At 45.6% G+C, this 6,588-nt stretch overlaps 1 long non-coding RNA gene across 1 annotated transcript; it reads right to left on the reverse strand.

Annotated features, from left to right (window-relative positions):
• Positions 1-2,195: 2,195 nt before the first annotated feature.
• LOC131384321 (uncharacterized) lies at positions 2,196-6,260 on the reverse strand. Its single transcript, XR_009215047.1, has 4 exons — positions 6,145-6,260; positions 5,925-6,036; positions 3,237-3,391; positions 2,196-2,367 (listed from the first exon to the last, which is right to left on the reverse strand). It is a non-coding gene; the product is annotated as an uncharacterized LOC131384321 (long non-coding RNA).
• Between the last annotated feature and the right edge of the window lie 328 nt (positions 6,261-6,588).

Raw genomic sequence — 6,588 nt, forward strand, 5'->3', positions numbered from 1 at the left:
TCTATATGATATAGGAGAGTGGTAACTTACTATGACTTTTCTACAAAGAGAAGACCCACGATCATACTCATTTCCCTAAGCCTAAATATAAGAGAAGGTATTTCTCCTATTGGTTGGTTCAAGGTATAATAGTCATTATTGCACCTGTGGGCTGAAACAAGATATATGTCACAATCCCTCCTCTCAGTAAGAAGTGAGCAGGACAGCCGCATCACCTAGGTGCTAGGCCATGAATATTTCACAACCTTTCCTGAAAGCAGGGACCAGACAGGAAAGTCACATCATTTGTGTGTGTGGCAGAGATTATTTTAAAATCTCTTCTTGAAAGCAATGCAGAAGAAGCAGAATCATTTCATCTGGGTGCTGGGCCCAGCAATATGTCACAGTGCTCCCTGTAGGAAAGGCCCAGGCAGGAGAGATACATCTATTGGTTGCTGCATGCAGAAATGTGTCACAATTTTTCTTGTTGGCAAAATGCAGGCAGAAATGAAGAGTCACAATTTTTAGGTGATGGATGCAATTTTTAGGGGATGGATGGATTTCACAAGGCTCCCTGCAGGCAGGGCTCAGGCAGGAGACCCACATTCCCTAGGTTCTGGGTCTAGCAATATGTCATAGTACCAAAAATATGTGGGGCAAAGCAAAAAGAGGGGAGTTACATCATCTAGGATTTTGGTCCACCAATATGTCACTGATATTGTTTGTCTCTGTGTCTCCATCCAAGTCTCATCTTGAAGTGTAATCTTTATAATTCCCACATGTCAAGGGAGGGACCAGGTGGAGGTAATTAAATGAGGGGGTGGTTTTTTCCATGCTGTTCTCATGATAGTGAGTTCTCACAAGATCTGATGGTTTTATAAGGGGCTCTTCCTTCTTTGTTCAGCATTTCTCCTTCCTGCCAACTTGTAAAGAAGGTGCCTTGCTTTTCCTTTGCCTTCCACCATGATTGTAAGTTTCCTGAGGCCTCTCCAGTCATGCTCAACTGTGAGTCAATTAAACCTCTTTCCTTTATAAATTACCTAGTTTTGGCCAGTTCTTTATAGCAGTATGAGAATGGACTAATAAAGTCACAATCTCCTTTTGGCCATGCCCGGGCAAAAGAGAAGAGTCACATCTTCTAGGTGATGAACAAAAATATATGACAGAATGCCCCTGTGTGTAGGCCCCATGCAGAAAAGTCACAAAACCTAGGTGTTGGCCTCAGTCCTGTATCACAATATGCAATGTATGCAAGGTTCAGGTAGTAGAAGAGAGTCACATCACCTGGATCTGAGCCCAGTAATATGTCAAAATCCCTCATTGGACAAAGCTCAAACAATAGAAGAGTCATATTACCGTGGTGGTGTGTCTAATGATACATCACAATTCTTTCTTGGTCAGAGCCCAATCAGTAGAAGAGAGTCAATTCACATAGGTTCTGGGTTCAGCAACATGTCACAATACCCTTTGAGGAGAGGGCTCATGCAGGAGAGTCACATCACCTGAGTGACAGGCCCAGATATATGTAACAATTTCCCCTTTGGGAAGGGCTCAGAAACAAAGGGAGAGTCACATAACCTAGGGGCTGGGCCCAGCTATATGTCACAATCACCCCAGTTGGCAGAGCCCAGGCATAAGAGAAACGTTGCATCATGTAGTTGCTTACCCAAGAGATGTGTCACAATTTTCACTGTGAATAGGTCCCAAGAAGAGTCACATTATCCAGGTGATGGATCCAGAGATATGTTACAATGTTCCCTGTGGGTAGAACTCAGAAAAAGAGGAAAATTACACAACATAAAGGCTGAGTTTAGCTATGTCAATTATCTCAGTGGGCAGGCCCAAGGCATGAGAGAAAAATCACATCATTAGTAAGTGCAGGGCCCGGTGAAATGTCACAATACTTACCGTGTACAGGACACAGGAAGAAGAGGAGAGTCACATCATTTAGATGATGGGCCCAGAGTTAAGTCACAATGAGTTTTGTGGGCAGGGACCAGGCAGAAGAATCATGTCACCTCTCTGCTGGGCCCAGAAATAAATCACTTTCTCTTCTGTGAGCACTATCCAGGCAGAAGAGGGAGTCACATCACCTAGGTGCTGGGCCCAGAGTTATGTCCAGCCTTGGCCTCCCAAAGTGCTGGGATTTGCCTCTCCTACAGGCAAAGCCAAGGTAAGAGAAGAGAGTAACATCAAATAGTAAATGGGCCCAGAGATACGTCACAATAGCCCCTGTGTACAGGGTCCAGGCAGGAGACTGACATCACCTTGGTGCTGGGCCCAGCAGTACGTCACAGTGAACTTCAGAGTTCAGGGCCAAGGCAAAAGTGTTACTACACCTTGGTGTTAGGCCCAGTGATATGTCACAACCTTCCCTGTTGGTAGAACCTAGGAAAAAGAGAAGAGTCACATCAGCTAGGTGCTGGGCCCAGCAGTAGGTCACAATCTCCTCTGTAAGGACCAGGCAGGGGAAGAGAGTCACATTGCCGGAGTGACAGGTGCAGAGGTATATAACATGATTCCCCCATTAAGCAGGACTGAGGCAGGAAAGTTACATCATTTGGGCGTTGAACATAGCAATATGTCACAATTTTTTTTTTCGAGACAGAGCCTTGCTCTGTTGCTCAGGCTGGAGTGAGGTGGCATGATCTCAACTCACTGCAACCTCCGCCTCCTGGGTTCAAGCAATTCTCCTTCCTCAGCCTCTTGAGTAGCTGGGATTACAGGTGCGTGCCACCATGCCCAGTTAATTTTTGTATTTTTAGTAGAGACGGAGTTTCACCATGTTGGCAAGGCTGGTCTCAAACTCCTGACCTTGCGATCTGCCCACCTTGGCCTCCCAAAGTGCTGGGATTACAGCCATGAGCCACTGCACCCAGCCAGTATTTTACAATTATTCCTGGGGACAGGGCACAGGCAGAAGCCATCTAGTACCAAGATGCAGAACCCAGTAACATGTCACAATACCCCTGTTAGCAGTGCCAAAGCAGGAGGGGAGGCCCACATAACCTTGGTGCAAAGCCCAGCTATATAGCAAAATGCCCCTGTGGGCAATACCAAGGCAGGAGAATAATGACACATCACATAGGTTCTGAGTTAAGCAATATGTCGTAATTCCACCTGTTGTGCCCAGCTAGGAAAGTCAAATCACTCAGGTATTGGGCAAAGAAATATTTTACAATCACACCTGCATAAAGGTCCAGGGATAAAATTAACAACTATGTACATGTCCCGGTCCTAGGTATTAGAGTCAATACCTCCTGTATGTAAGGTCCAAGTACATGAGTCACAATCTCAACAGGTGACTGGATCCGTGCTTGGGAGCTACAATCCCTCAAGTCCACTGTATATTCTTCATAGAGTCACAGCCTCACAGGTTTGCTGAATCTTGGCCTGAGAGTCACAAACCCACCTGTGGACCAGATCCATGTATGGGAGTCAATTTTCCAACTTTTGACTGCCTCTGGTTGTGAGATTCAGGACCCCAACATTGGCTGTGTTTATGTGGTTGAATGACAATCTTTATTGTTGGCCATGTGTGCATACAAGTGTCACAGTTTTACTTGTGTGCTGGATACTGTAGGGACCCTCTCTGTTTTACTAAGGACATCACACAGTATGCATGAGAGTTGCAATCTGCTCTGAAACCTTTGTACTTGGATCCAAAGATATGTCACAATGCTCTAGGTTTATAACTGTATTTGGGCTTACAACCACTATCTTACCTGTGGTTGTAAGCACAGATATGAGACTGAATATCTCTTAAAATGACTGGCTTTAGATAGGAGGGTCTTCACCTGCCTATAAGCTCAGTTTAGAAATTAGTAACCATGCGCTGGGTGTGGTGGCTCACGCCTGTAATGCCAGCATGTTGGGAGGCCAAGGCAAGTGGATCGCCTAAGGTCAGGAGTTGGAGACCAGCCTGGCTAACATGGTGAAACACCATTTCTACTAAAAATACAAAAATTAGCCGGATGTGGGGGCAGGTGGCTATAATCCCAGCTACTGGGGAGACTGAGGCAGGAAAATCGCTTGAACCTGGGAGGTGAAGGGTGCAGTGAGCCAAGATTGCGCCATTGCACTCCAGCTGGGGTGACAAGAGTGAGACTTCGTCTCAAAAAAAAAAAAAGAAAAAGAAAACTGCCTGTTGGGTACGATGCTCCATAACTGGGTGGTGGATTTATTTGTACCCCAAACCTCAGCATCACTCAATATACTCATGTAACACATCTGCACATGTAACCCCTAAATCCAAAATAAAAGTTGAAATTATTTTTTTAAAAAAAAAAAAAAAGAGAAAAAGAAATGAGTAAACATTCCAATTGTGGCCAGATGTTCAGATGTTCACATATGCAAAAACAAATCTAATTGTGGACTGCATCCATAAGTTGGATTGAGGATGTCACCATTGGGCTCTCTTCATGTGTCAAGGTGACAGTGCTAATAGTTGGCTGGGTGTGCCTATGAAAAGAAAAATCTCCCCTGAATTTACACTCTCTCTGTATCACTCAAGGGCTTTATACAATGTGGGAGAAAGTGCTAATTCTTTATGATTTTTGTACAAAGAGGAGACCCAGCATCTTACCTGTTTCCCTCAGCCTAGCTATAAGAGAGAGTATTTATTTTTACTAGCTAATTTGAGGAATGAGAGTCATCATCACACATAGAAGTTAGGCCAAGATATATGTCACAATCTCATTTGTTGGTAAGGATTGAGCAGGAGAGTCACATCAACGGAGGGGGGGGAGGCGGGGGGTGCGGCTGGGAGAGGAATATGTCACAATCTTCCATGTGGGCAGAATGCAGGCTGAAGAGGGGAGTTATATCTCCTTGGTGACAGACACAGATATATATCACAAGGCCCTATGTGTGACAATGCAGATATTTATCACAAGGCAGTGCCCAGGCAGGAACTTCCCATTCTGAAAGTTTTGGACCCAGCAATATGTCACAATATCCAAAGTATGTGGATTTTGAGAAAAAAGGAGAGTCAAATCACAGAGGTGCTTGGTCCACTGATATGTGAGGCCCAGGAAGAAGAGGAGAGTCACATCACCTAGGTGATGAATAAAAAAATGTTTCATAATACCCCTGTGGCCAGAGCCCATGCAGAAGAGTCTCATTGGACCAAGCCATATGTCACAATACACAATATATAGAGTACCCGGGCAGAAGATGCAAGTCATGTCACCTAGGTGCTAGGGCCAGTGGTACATCACAGTCCCTTTCAGGGCATAGCTCAAGCAATAGAAAAGAGTCACATAAACTAGGTGCTGAGTTTGGCAATTTGTCACAATACCCTTTGAGGGTAGGCCCCAAGAAAAAAATTCACATCGCCTAAATAAGGGGGGCATAGGTATGTCGCAATGTCCCCTGTAGGTATGGCTCAGGAAAAAGAGAGTCACGTAAGTTTAGGGCTTGCCCAAACTATATATCACAATCGCTCCAGTGGGCAGTGCTGAGAAATAAGAAGAGAGTCATAAAAGGTAAGTGGTAGGCAGGCACAGTGGCTCACACCTGTAATCCCAGCACTTTAGGAGGCTGAGGCAGGCAAATCACCTGAGGTCAGGAGTTTGAGACCAGCCTGACCAACATGGAGAAATCCCATCCATACTAAAAATACAAAATTAGCTGGGTGTGGTGGTAGGCGCCTGTAACCCCAGCTACTTGGGAGGCTGAGGCAGGAGAATCGCTTGAACCCTGGAGGCAGAGGTTGTGGTGAGCCAAGATGACACCATTGCACTCTGGCCTGGAAAACAAGAACAAAACTCCATCTCAAAAAAAAGGAAAAAAAAAAGGTAGGTGCTGGGCCAAGCCATATGTCACAATCCCTGCTGTGGACAGGTCCCAGAAAGAAGAGAAGAGTCTCATTATCTAGGTAATTGCCCCGGAGACATGTCACAATAACTCCTCTGGGCAGGGATCAGGCAGAAGAATCACATCACCTGTATGCTGAGCCCAGGAATAAGTCATTCTCTCTTCTGTGGAAATTGCCCAGATGAGAACAGCAAGTCGTATCACCTAGGTGCTGTGCCCAGAGATATGTCACAATCTTTCCTATGGGCAAATCCCAGGCAAGAGAGGAGAGACACATTAAATAGTTGGTTGGCCCAGAGATAGGTCACAATGCCCCTGTGGGCAGGTTTCAGGCAGGAGACAAATCACCTTCGTTCTGGGCTCAGCTATATGTCACAATGTCTTCTGAGGGCAGGGCCAAGCAAAAGAGTAATGTCACCTTGGTGCTGGGCACAGTGATATGTCACCATTTCCCTTGTGGGCAGAACCTAGAAAAAAGAGGAGAGTCACATCAGCTGGATTCTGGGCATAGCAATATGTCACAATACCCACTGTGAGCAAAGACCAGGTAGAAGAAGAGAGTGACATCATGGAGCCTCCTGCAGGCAGGGCCATGACAAGACAGTTACACTACCTGCGTGCAAGTCCTGGTGATATGTAATAATGTCTACTTTGGGCAGTGCCAAAGCAGAAGAGAAGACTCACATCACCTGGGTGCAAGATCCAGTGATATATCACAATGCCCACTGTGGGCAGTGCTGAGACAGGAGACTAGATCGCATTACCTAGGGGCCAGGTGCAGCAACATGGCGC

Source organism: Hylobates moloch, unplaced genomic scaffold, assembly GCF_009828535.3.
Source record: "Hylobates moloch isolate HMO894 unplaced genomic scaffold, HMol_V3 SCAFFOLD_1, whole genome shotgun sequence".
Lineage (NCBI taxonomy): Eukaryota > Metazoa > Chordata > Mammalia > Primates > Hylobatidae > Hylobates > Hylobates moloch.